The following is a 13882-nucleotide window of genomic DNA, read 5'->3' on the forward strand; positions in this document are numbered from 1 at the left end:
AGAAAGAAAAAGTCTGAGTTATATAAAATAAATCCGATTTTTTTTTCTTCTTTAAAAACAAAAGATAAGAAAAATCATAAATTTTGCCAACCCTGGTTTATATGAATTATAATATAAATGATCACTTTAGCTCGAAAGCCGTTAGTAAGCACATGAAATAACTAATGAGCAGATTAACTAGAGTAGAGTGCGGAATCAAGAGTTTTCTGTAATTTACATAAGTGATGAGCACTTAAACAATTTCGGTCTCGTTACAGTTCTAATTTTCAAGTTGTTTGATATCATACTTATTGATTCGATTTTTTTAAATAGTAAAATATAAATAAATGACATTATATTAATTTCCCTAATCGCAATAATATTTTAAACCGTTCGTATTATTATTTATAAAGTAATTGATTCTATCAATTAATTTGTTGATTGTTTTGTAACTTGATTTTTTTAGATAGCAAAAAATAAATGAATAGCATTATGTAAATTTAAGCTTACAGAAACGTTGCTGTTTTTCCAAACATACATGCATATTCACTCCAAATTGGAGCATAGGGCTTCTATCATAACTCTCCATCTCACTTTATTTGTAACCAGATATTTTGCCTCTCTCCATGTCTTTCCTATTGTTTTCAATTCACTCAGAATCGTCCTGCGCCAAGTATTTTTAAGGTCTTCCTCTTTTTCTATTGCCCTGAGGGCTCCAATCTTGTTTTACTTTAAATTTCTCAGGTTTATGTAAAACATGACCAATCCATTTCCATTTACGTTTTTTAATATCCAGTTCAATTGGTTTTGCTTTTCTAAGGATTTTTGCATAACAAATTTTATGAAACCACTTGATACTGATTCTTCTTAAACTGTTAATTAATACTTGAAGTTTTTTTTCATGTTATTTTTATGACAGTGCCATGTTTCGGACTCATAGAGTAGTACAGATTTAACATTAGTGTTTAAAAGTTCTAATTTTTTCTAATTTAATTTTGTTATATTTTTGTTTTTCCAAAATTTATTGAGAATCGCGCAACTTCTTTGGACTTTGTTTAATCTATTTAATATATCTTCATCAGTTTCTTCTTTGCTGTTAATCATATTTCCAAGATACTTTATAATTGTTTACCTCCTCTAGTTTGTTATTTTCTAAGAATATGCCATATAATTGTTTAGGATTAATTTTTACAATTTTAGTTTTATTTTGATTGATAAAAAGCTCCATTATCGTGCATGGGAGGATAAATATTCTACAACAATGGATACAGTCAATATTTAAAACTAAAAAGGTGAAATTAATCAAGGAAAAACACTTGAGTTTAAAATAAATTTCGAACCAATCGAAACATCAATACAAAATTAACGTTAAGTTAACAAATGAAAATGGCTCTCTCAGCACTTCAAATTTTAGCACAGTAGTTGCATTTCAACGGGCTACATATCGACCAAACATGATAATTTTTCCCTACAAATAGTACAGGTGATAATTCTCGAACTAATTGTCGAATCTTAAATTATTTTTTTTATTCCGTCGTATTCCCCTATACTTTTTTCTATAAACCTTCGTAATTTCAAGTTTCTAAGTGTTATGGATTTTGGGCGGCAAAGCAAAAAAATGAGAAAAAAAATCACTTAAAAGTGCGATAATTTTTTGACAATTTGGAATTTTGAGAAAAATTCAGCGTTAATTTCATAAAGCATTCTAAAGTTCATAAAGCATATACCTTTTCAGGATATAAATTTCAACTTACTCACTAGTTCAACAGTTAATAAATCTTGGACTAATTATAGAATGTTATATATTCCAACAAACTCCTCGTATATTTTTCTACACTCCTCCATAAATTTAAATTTCTAAGCCTTACAGTTCTTCACTTTAAGTTTAAACACCCAAAACCACGACGACGATCTTTAAATTTTTTCTTAATATCGAGAGAACATGCAATTAGTAATAATTTGCATTAAAAAAATTTCGAGAAATAGGCAGATTCGCGTGAATGTTTGTTGTTTGAGTGCCAGCAATTAAACATTTACTATTTTCCGTGACTAAACTTGAATTCCCGTAACACTCTGCTCCCTTTAGGAATAACAAATAATTCTATTCTATTCAGTGTTTCTTTCAAGCATTTTTATCGTATCATCCGACAATTTTGTCGTTTCATCTTCGTGACCGATTAAATTATTTATAAAGTAAAGCATACGTTACAGCATAAAAAAAATTATAATTAATAAATTTATTATTATCTAAAATCGTTTCATTTGGGCGGAAAAGCAAGAAAGAATTACTTATGAAAAAATTATAAATTGTAATTTCTATAATCAGTGTACGAATTGCCATTCCATGAATGTCTAGAGACCAGCAGTTCCCAAATTTTGTTCCGCAGAGCTCAAGAGTTCCGTGGAAGTTTTACAGGGGTTCCGAAAATTTATATTTTTTTAACAGTTATTTTAAATTAGTTATATTTTTTATTTGCGTGATTATTTTTATGAAATTATTTCATTAAAATGTCGGTGGAAAAAAAACTATAAATTGTAATTTCTATCGTCAATGTACGGATTGCCATTCTGTAGATTGTCTAGAAACCAGCAGTTCTCAAATTTTGTTGCGCAAAGCTCAAGTGTTCCATGGAAGTGTTATAGGGGTTCCGAAAATTAATATTTTTTAACAGTTATTTTAAATTAGTTATATTTTTTATTTGCGTGGCTATTTTTATGAAATTATTTCATTAAAATGTCGGTGGAAAAAAAATTATAAATTGTAATTTCTATCGTCAATGTACGGATTGTCATTCTGTAGAATGTCTAGAAACCAGCAGTTCTCAAATTTTGTTGCGCAAAGCTCAAGTGTTCCATGGAAGTGTTATAGAGGTTCCGAAAATTAATATTTTTTAACAGTTATTTTAAATTAGTTATTTTTTTTATTTGCGTGGCTATTTTTATGAAATTATTTCATTAAAAAGTCGGTGGAAAAGAAACTATAAATTGTAATTTCTATCGTCAATGTACGGATTGTCATTCTGTAAAATGTCTAGAAACCAGCAGTTCTCAAATTTTGTTGCGCAAAGCTCAAGTGTTCCATGGAAGTGTTATAGGGGTTCCGAAAATTAATATTTTTTAACAGTTATTTTAAATTAGTTATTTTTTTTATTAACGTGGTTATTTTTATGAAATTATTTCATTAAAATTTCGGTGGAAAAAAAAAAACTATAAATTGTAATTTCTATCGTCAATGTACGGATTGTCATTCTGTAGAATGTCTAGAAACCAGCAGTTCTCAAATTTTGTTGCGCAAAGCTCAAGTGTTCCATGGAAGTGTTATAGGGGTTCCGAAAATTAATATTTTTTAACAGTTATTTTAAATTAGTTATTTTTTTTTTTATTTGCGTGGTTATTTTTATGAAATTATTTCATTAAAAAGTCGGTGGAAAAAAAAAACTATAAATTGTAATTTCTATCGTCAGTGTACGAATTGTCATTCTGTAGAATGTCTATAAACCAGCAGTTCTTAAATTTATGTATTTATTACATGAATTGTAAAATATGTATTTATAAAAAACTTGGTTACTATTTTCCCGTTGAGCGTTCCAAAACAAAATGATTAAGTTTCAAAATAAAACAACAATGAAGAATAATGTTTACCTGGTAACCATTCTCAACGCTTTTATAGCAATTTTTATATTTTATTTTCATATCAGCGAAACAATAATTCAGATCATTATTTATCATTACTTATGCATAAATACTAATAATATATTTAAAACCAGACTAGATGCCGCTGCAGGCCCGTGAATTCAATTGATCAATTATTTAAAACTATTATAAACCTAATTAATTCTAAGACTATTATTAAACCATAAAAATAAAAACTTTCTTTTTCGTATGAAATATTTTCAAAATTATTAGTGGTCTTATTAGTTAATGTGTTCACATTTGCTTATAAATCTTATTTGTAACGGTTGGGGTTCCGCCTAAAAAAAGTCGCCCATTTTAGGTTCCATAGCCGAAAAAAATTGGAAACTGCTGGTCTAGACATTGTATAAAATACCTTGCGTTTCTCTGCAAAGTGGGAAATATAAAAAATATTACTTAACTCAAATTCGATAACTTTTTACTTTGTTACCTTGACAAATAATTAAATTATAAATGATTTTTAAGTAAATATACTTCTACAAATTATGACTTTTAATGAATTTTATTCTATAAATTATGTCCTGCTAAATACTTCTATAACAATGCTTACAAATCGGGACCGCTGGTCTAGACATTGTATAAAATGCCATGTATTTCGCTGCAAATTTGGATCCATAAAAAAAATTATTACTTTACTCTAGTTAGATAAATTTTTATTCTGTTACCGTGACAAATAATTAAACTAATTTTGTTAAAATGAATAAAATTAATAATAATTTTTTTTATTTATTTTAATTAAATTAAATACATTTTAAGAAATTCTCTTATCTAAATTATGACTTGTCAAAATCTTCAATAACAATGCTGACAAAGTAAGGACGATTTATAAGAAATTTTGAACATAATATTGTATTTTTATTAATTTTGTTTCCAATTATTATTCAGTCGGAAAAAAAAATTCACCTAATTTGTTCTGTCAACAAACCAGTATTGCTTTTAAATGGTATTTATTCTCGAGAAAACTTATTGGAGTTCTTAAATTGTTGCCTGAAAATAATCAAACTTGAGAATATTCTTAGTCTGTATTTTAATTGAATAATTTCAGCACATTGAGAAAAAAAACAAAGATTATTGCGCAACAATTATATAAGGGTTTTAATTAAGGGTCTCAAGATGCATAAATCTAACTGAAAGCATGAGTAAGCACAAAACATTTCAAACTATTATTAATCTGAGCACAAACAATGATAATAGTAATAATTCTGGGTATTAAGCTAATAAAAATACACTAGGCGTAAAAAAAAAAGTTTTCTTTTTGGAAATGGACTTCTTCGGGAAAAAATCGAACCGAAAAAATTGAAAATAGATTCATTTTTAAAGCTTTTCAATGATACCAAACTTGATCTTTCCACCTCCCCCCTTGGGGGCGAAGGCAAGTTTTAAATCTTAAATATGAACCCGTATTTTTTTTTTTCTGCTGCTGATTCGGATTCTTTCTCCAGGAAAAAAATAACCCGATTAAACTTATAGGTTTATGCATTTTGCTTCTCCAATAGTGCTGTAACCAAGGAAAATTTAAAAAGGGTACAAACTGCGTAAAATGGCGATACTTCGAAACCCATTAGATTAAGAACAAAAAAAATTGACATGTATCAATTTTAATTTTTATTGTTTATTTTTTTCCGCAATCTGATGGGTCCCGAGCTATCGGCATTTTAAAAAGCTTGTACCCCATTTTAATTTTTGATGGTTGCAGTCCATCTGCGAAGCAAAATACATAAACCTACGAGTCGATTGAATTACTTTTTTCTGGAGAATCCAAAATGCTTTTTTTTTCTTTTTTTTTTCCCGGACGTATATTTCCCGAGATATTTAGAGATTATCATAAAAAGATTAAAACCGTCAGCACTAATTTTAATTTTTGCCATGCTATTTTGCTTACCTTGAGATAACTTTATCTTTTTTTTTCTTTCTTTTTTTTTTTCCAAATCATTTTACGATTATATTCCATACTTGCTCTTATTCGACTTCATTGCCGAATCGATACTTAATTTTAGTATTATCTGTCTTTTAAATATAGGGTAAGTAAAATTGCCAGACATTTTTCTGAGGATGGGCTAATATAGTTTTAAACTTTTTTATATTATATTTAAATATTATTTTAATAAGTAAGACTATTAAAATAAAGACAGTTTAAGGTTTTTCTTTATAACCAAGTACTAGAGATTCTACGGGGGCAGAGCCCTTGCGTCCGAATTAGGTGACCCGTGTTTGAATCCCCGTGTGGACTGGCTATGCGAATTCTGCTCTTGGCTTGCACCGACCGTAATGCTGACATTGAGTTTTTTATCGAAATAACTGAGTTTTTTTATAAAAAAATATGTGATTTTTTGTTAAAATATCAGAATTTGTTCGTTAAGATAACAGTACTTTTATGATTAAGAAAACAATCGTCCGTTTTTAAATAACAGTGTTTTACCGAAAATTTAACAGATTTTTTTTTTTTTTCTGTGTGGGAGTTGTACTTAGAAATACTATGGACCCTTACTATAAGTAATTACGAACAAAAAAATTATCCGTAATCAAATATACAATCTTTAAAATACAAACTTTCCGGATTGCTTTTACGTTAGCAAAATCACAGTACCGCCAAAATCACAGCACCGTAGTTAAAATAACATAACTTCTGATGCATATTGCTGCTTAGTTGTCGTTTTTATCAAATCGCTTTTTAAATCTTTTCTCGTGTGTTACTTCCAAACAAATTTGGATTCCATTCACGTACTGTAAAAATTAAAAGAAAAAAAAAAGAATAGAAGAAGAAAAAAAGGGAAACTCAAATTTTTTGTTAACTACCTAATCTGTTATGATTTTTACAATAGTTTTCCAGAGAATATAACTTTTTTTTAGAAGACAGATTGGTTAATGAGAATGTATGATCTTTTTTCTTTTCTTTTTTTTTTAATTCTATGATCTAGTAATTATTTTATTATCATGAAAAAGAAAAAAAAAATTAACAAATAATTTTTCTAATTTATTTTAAACCACCAAACGTAACCGAAAAAAGTAAGAGACAAGTGAAGGTGAGATTCATTTAACTCAATTTGCAGATTTTAGCACAGTTGATTATTGCCTAAATCAGGCAGGCTGCACTTAGAAATGGTTCTTTATTATTTTTTTTATAAAGTTTATTTGGGCCTTTTATTTTGGCACAGCGAAACAAAACAGAAAATTTATGAGATGAGTTGAAAATGGAATTTAGTAGCACAACGTTCTGAATTGACCTGCCGCACCAAGAAAAAGAATTTTTTTTTTAAAAAATGTTTTCGATTATAAAAGTAAGAATGTATTAAACACATTCGAAGAAAAAATTATTAAGTATGTTATATCAACACATGTATTACAATTTTCCCAAACTGTTGTTAATTTGACTTTTATGATTGAATGCAAAGAGGTTCAATGTGAGATGCTTTGCCCGATTCACATTCAAAACCCCTAAAAAAAGATCGCGATAAGAAAAATAAAAAAAATCCATAAAACCTTTTCATGTTTAAAAGGGCGAAATGCCATATTCTCCAGAGCACCCCTCTTTTTATGCACAGCAGGTGGCCTTTTTGAAAGTACCAGTCTGGTACATATTTTACTGGAACCTGTGTATCGGTCCTTGACCCAGTTGCTAAGGGGTTAGGTTAATGCCAGCAGTTGTACTTCTTATTTTATAATAGTTTAAGATTTATCATTTCATATTTACAATTCGCTGTAAGCATTGAAGCATATTTAATTGCGGCTTCATTGAAATTAAGAAACAAAGCAAAAACGCTTTATCCTGGGTCATGATTCTTGATTATAGCGTGTAATAAATGTACAGCAAGGACTTAAAATGGCCATGAGTGATTCATGAATCATACGATCACCATTTTAGAAAAACAAATAGCGAAGTGGAAATCTTAAGTTGCTTAAGTTTGAAACGTAAATCAACAAAATACGAATCACGATTTGGTATTACTAAATCTATTGAAAATGAATTGCAGTGTGTGGTTCGTAAATTACGAATCATGTTTTTAATAAATAATCCCAAGAAACTTAAGCGTTAAGGTATTACTGGATAAAAATAAAAAAAATTTTGAAACTTCATACACTTCGAAAATTTACAAATTTGAAATCACAGTTCGAAAAGTTTCGGGCGCTTAAAAAGCGAGTCGCTTTTTTGAGCTCTTGAAACATGTCGTCTGGAATTTTATGTTTATAAATTTTTGAAACGAATGAAGTTTTTAATCAAACGAATGGTGTAGTTTGTTGTGCTAGTTTTAAAACTCATAAAAACGAATCAAATGATTTCCCGCGGTTCTAAGTGTTTTAACATTCAAAAATCGATAACTTTTCAACAGAATAACTGTAAAATCGACAGATATTGTAATTTATTTATTTATTAATTTTTGTTATATGTCTATAATAAATAATTGGAAGTCATAGGAGTTCCAGAATTGGTATGTAAATTCTAATTGTCAAAAAAGAACAATTTTGTTTCCTTCCTTTCCCATTATTTTAGTTAAATCACATTGTTTTATCTTGAAACTTATTTTAAAGTTCAAAAAATATGCACTTTTTTATTCGTAGTTTAATTTTGAAATTAAAAAACGAAACAAATTTTTACGGCATTGCAAAAAACATACATAATTATTTAGGCTTATCTTATTTTGATTATTCAAAAGTTGTAATTGGGTATACTATAGCCTACGTCACAGATCGTGTTATTCCTACTAAATTTAACTAGTAAACAGCATTTTCTGCGAACCTGATTTCTAGCAACAAGTAAAAGCATCTAACGAAGTGTCTTGTTATGAGTCGCTACTCGCCAGGTTGGAATTGTATTAGTCTAGTTCCTTTGGAAATAATTTATATTGTTGTTTTACCGAAGTTTATGAATTTAGTAAACATATTTAAAACTCAGTTTATTAATTAAACTAAAAGGTAAATGTTATTCCTAGTAAGTGGAAGTAGTTGTGCTTTTTTCATATTATACCCAATTCTAACATTCTTAACTTTAAAATAAATTAATTAATAATTTAAAATTTATTTTTTGAACTGGACATTTTGTGAGTTAATTTAAAAAGCAAATTTCTCATGAATTTTTTTTTTTTTTAAGATACAAGAGCATTTATTATTTAAAAAAAAAATTAATTTTTCAAAATATCAAACGATTTTCTCAATTGTTATTTATACTTTTTTTTTCATTTGTATGAACAGGTAAACATTGTTACTTGTTAACAAATATACAATTATTATTGTTTTTCATCTATGAGTCTAAAGAATGGCTTCAAAAGAAAATTACAATCACCATTCTCTTTTCTTTTTTTTACGTTCGTAAATATGAATTTAAAATTAGAATTCTCTGCGAGCTCCTCTTTTTCTCTCAATTAGCAATGGAATATTTTACTATAATGGCAAAGATAACTGTTTCAAGTTCTTTCCAAAAATGCTTATTGAAATGCTGCAATTATCAATTCAATCCCTGAAAAATAATGGAATATTTTCATTCGAAAATGGTGACTGAGACCGCGCCTAACTTTTTTCCTCATCATTTTATATTCTTTTATACTAAATAGTAATAATAAGTCACATCGTTCAGATTGTAAGAAAATATTGCACATTTCCTTTTAACGATACATTAGCGAATTGGATTTAATTGACGGTTTGTATACAGGAAGTTGCGTGCAAACGAAGAAAAAAAAATGACAGCTGTTATGATTTTCTTTCCTCTTTAAAGTACTTGCGAGGACAAGTCTCTCTTGAGCCTCAACCTCCATAATTTGTTTCAATTATTTATTCATTTTTTTATTACTATTATCTCTCTTATGAAACATTTATACAATGATAATTACAGCTGCTCTCTTCCTTTTTCAGCTTTTGTTAATTTTTCACTCGAAAGCTTAATGAAATTTTCTTATGATCTTCATTTATATTATGTCTTAATTATGATGAAGGCTCGATTCACATATGATTTTCAATTTTTGTTACTTCTCAGTTTTGAAATATTTTACGCAGATGATTATCATGTTTGTTATAGTTTTTATTCGTATTATGATTTATGAAAGAAAAAAAACAACACTTTTGCTGATTTTTCCACACAAGAGAATTTTAATTTACATTCTTTAATATTACTGTGTTGACGTCGTGAATAATGCTTAAAATAAAAGACTACGCCCAAGATTAGACTTCGCAAAGTATAAACTATCGTATCCTTTTATTTAAATTTTTAAATAATCATTAGAAAAGTGAAGGTTTATGAAATTAAAAGCAATCTTACTCCAAATGAATTATAGTTCTTAAATAGAGATAGAGTAATGAAGAATGTGAAAAGGTTAACATATCTCTGAGTAGATCATATTTATTTCTTGTCATGTTAAAAATGCATTTCTCTCAACATTTGAATAAACTTCTCCATTTTCATTTAATTATCTTTCTTAATTTTTAGTTAAATATACTCACCATCTACAACCTTTTCTACTTTCACATTTCACCAACTTAACTATCTTTCATCTTTTATCCAATTTTTTTTTTTTTTTTTGCTGTCCTTCCCCCCCCCTTAGGAGTTAAAATCGTAATAATAACTTGATTATAGTTAATAAATTAATAATAACAATAGCATAAAAATCTAAAAGTTAATCATCTAATAAATAATCATTTTAGATTAAGAATAAAATCCAATCAAAACTGAAAAATTCTTTAACCAATCCTGAATTAAATAGGGAAGCTCAATGATTAAGAAACTCTGGTCAAAGATTATCCACAACCCCTTAGTTGAAACTTTTCTCACAGTTTGACCGGAAACATTAATATTGCCCCCCCCCAAGCACATGTTCAAAAAATAGGGTATGACCGAAATTACATTTAATTTTAAATATATACTTTAAGTATTAGAAAATGGCAATTAAATTAACAGTTGAATCAAAATAAATAAGTTAAATTAAATTAAGATACAATTGGATACCAGGATAGTGGCGTCATCGTTGGTAAATTGTAGCATTTGTCGATTCTGAAGCCAATCAGATTCAACTCTCACGCGTGACCTCTCTTGCAGGTATCCAATTAAACCTGATTTGAGTCGCATGGTTAAGCATAATCACTATACTCGAGATGCAAGTACCCGATTAAAAATATTGTAACAATGTATTGTCAATAAGATAAAAATTTACAAATGTTGTTAAAAAAAAAATCTTATGATACAACTTTTGAGTTTTCAAGCTTTTGTTAATTTTAAGTAAATAATTCGAACTCTAAACTTTTTCGTCTGCGCCTACTTTTTCTTTTATTTGTCTTAGTTAGAAACTTTTTATTTCCTTTAATTCTTAGTAATGAATGAAATTTGATGTAATAATAATAATGATGAATTTATTTAATGAGTTCCTAATTTTAATATAAGTATGTTGCTCACTAAAAATACAAAAATTAATTATAAAATAGAAATTAAATAAACAAGCAAAAGATTGTGAGTAGTAAAATCATTATTTGTTGCTCCTATTTTCATCATGGTGGACTTCTGTCATGGAGCCACTTAAAAGTTTATGGCGTTATTATAACTGTAGCTTAAACCAGATTTTCATGTAGATTAAAAAGCAAGTTATTTTTTTTTTTTTTTTGCAGATAACTGATATGATATAATTCGAAAAATTACGATTGAGATATCAAACATTCACTTTTACTTATTCAAATACTCTCCTGAGAAGCGACAACTCGTGTCACAAACAGGAATGACAAAGGGGAAACGCGGATGAGGGAAAAAATGTGAAGTGCTTTCATTGATCCCTTCAATAAGCGCCATCTATCGACAAACGCTGAGACTAAATTAAAATAGAACATCATTTAAGAAAGAAGCATAACTTTTTCTCGTAACTTAATCATATATTTATAAATATTGTGACTGGAAAATTGTTTATTGTTATTCCAAAGTTAAATTCAAACTAAATATTTGCTAAATTCTTGCTTGTTTTCTGATTATCTTAAAACTGCTCTATTGTGATGAAATTTTAAAAAGGGCGAAAACATGGTGGGGGGTGAAGTCAATTTGTAGCTATGTTTTCGTAGTTGTTCCTAAAGCATTTTTTCCCCTCCTATATCAAAATCAATTAAGGAAATTGTACAGTTTTTTTACAGTACAGGAAATTTTACAGAATGAATTTTACAGTTGTTTTCTACATTAACGTTTTTTGTTTATTCATTGTATTGGTTAACGTTATATGGTCGTCGTTGTATTGATTATTATTAATATGATGAAATCAATAAATACTAGCTGAATACCTGTTTTATCTTATTACTTGGTAAAGAAATTCCCGAATAATTATTGACACCCTGTCACTCAATATTACGCAATCATGCAGAAAATGAAAGAAACAAATATAAAATAGGCAATTGAAAAAATTTTACTAATATCAATTGTTTGTTCTTATTTTTTATTGTTATCGTATTTTAATAATAGGGGGATTTCGTATTATTACGTTATCTTCCGTATTCTCCCTTACGTAAGATTGAAGCAACTGCGCATGCTCACGTTTATTTTAGATGCTACGTAACTTTACGTTATGTTGGCGTGATTTACGCTACAAGTACAAAGCTACAAGCACGCTGTTTATAGCTGTTAAATTTTGTTTTCTGTTTAAGCCTGCCCTCTAACTAACGAACTTAAAACATGGAAATGGAATGCGAATTTGAAGAAATCTATTGATGAAATTTAGAAAGCTTACAACAATTGGTTTGTTCAATAAAGAAATAATTTTATTGATTTTTGTTTAATATTATGGTTGTTTAATTGTACTAGTTCCATAAGAAACCAAATATATTTTCGCCATTTTAAAATTATTAATTTTAATATTAAATAATTAATTTTAACTATACAATTTAGTTAAAAGAAGTTAAATAATCAATACAAGTTCAATAATATTTTTTGAAACATTGTTATTAATAATAAACTGCATTTTTATCGCTGAAATCATCGAAATCTATAATTTTTCAAATTTTTCTGCTTACAGAACCGCAGTTTTACTTTGAGTAAAGCCTCTTGAATCGTATGCCACAGCTTTAAAGAGATAGTCTACGTCCATTGTAAATGTTTGTTTTGATTTTGTAGTCGAAGTTAAAATGATATTCCACTACGTTAGCGGCTTTTAGTTTACGGATTTTTGCAAAATCTATTATTTTCATTTATGTAAGTTTGGTATTTTTTCACGGGTGCAGAACTGACGCATCCGCACTAGAAGTACGCATGTACAATTACTTGAAATCTTGCATATGGAAGCTAAGCGTAAATTTGCAAAATCTCCCGATTATCTTATTTTTCACGTTAACTTTACGTTATTAGTTAAAACAAAACACGCATTTAAGAAATCAACTTATAAAAATTAAGATGCACTAAATTGATGTATGCAGAAATGACGTCCTGCTAACTGTTTTTGAAAAATAATACGAAAGCTATTTTCTGTTTTTCCTATCAGTGCGAAATATCTGGGGGGGGGGAATTATATTCATGGTATAGTTCCTAAACTATAAACTTTTTTTTCTTCCAGAATTTTCTAACTGATAAGTAGAGCAGAAACAAATTCGCTTTAGTTCAGGCACTGCACCGTAAACATATTTTTATTTTCCCTGATTTTACGCACTAATACCGATAGTTTGCTCAAGTCTCGTAATTTTTTGTCCAATTAATGGCCAAAAATTTCTTTGAGTCAAATTTCTTCTTATGCTGTAAGTAACTTCGATTAAAGAAATTAAAATCTTTACAAAAATACTCGAAATCCAAAAGATATTATAAACTTAAGATTGTTCAATTTGTTTTCCCTTTCTATTGCACGAAAATTAACATGATAATAATTGATATTACTTCTTATACGTATTATGAAACATTAAATCCGTCTAATTTGCTAGTTATTTTTATATCGTTAAAACTAAATTTCGTGGATTAATTTGAAAATCTAGCATGAAAACTGTCGGCGTCACTTTGTAATGCGACTACAAGGTTCACTGTCTGTAAGCCTAGCAAATGATGACGGCCGTAAGCAAAATGCCGAATTGTCCAATTATCCTACGACATTCCTTCATATTTGTTGTGATTAAATGTTTCACAAATGAAATACAGCTAGCAATTTTTATTTAACATTATTAAAATCTTTACAAAACAAATACACAAAATCTAAAAACCTAAGGTTGTTAAAAAAAATTCTTTTAATTTCACAAAAGTCAACGTCATAGTAATTAACAAAACATCATAAAAAGCATC

The 13882-nt window shown here is 28.1% G+C and overlaps 1 protein-coding gene across 2 annotated transcripts in view; it reads left to right on the forward strand.

Moving 5' to 3' along the window:
* LOC107456354 (uncharacterized) overlaps positions 1-13882 on the forward strand; it is a 177309-nt gene that overhangs the window by 136042 nt on the left and 27385 nt on the right. The gene's annotated exons all lie outside the window — the stretch shown is intronic.

Source organism: Parasteatoda tepidariorum, chromosome 3 (assembly GCF_982258835.1).
Source record: "Parasteatoda tepidariorum strain Cologne lab strain chromosome 3, Ptep-v5.0, whole genome shotgun sequence".
In the NCBI taxonomy this organism is placed as follows: domain Eukaryota; kingdom Metazoa; phylum Arthropoda; class Arachnida; order Araneae; family Theridiidae; genus Parasteatoda; species Parasteatoda tepidariorum.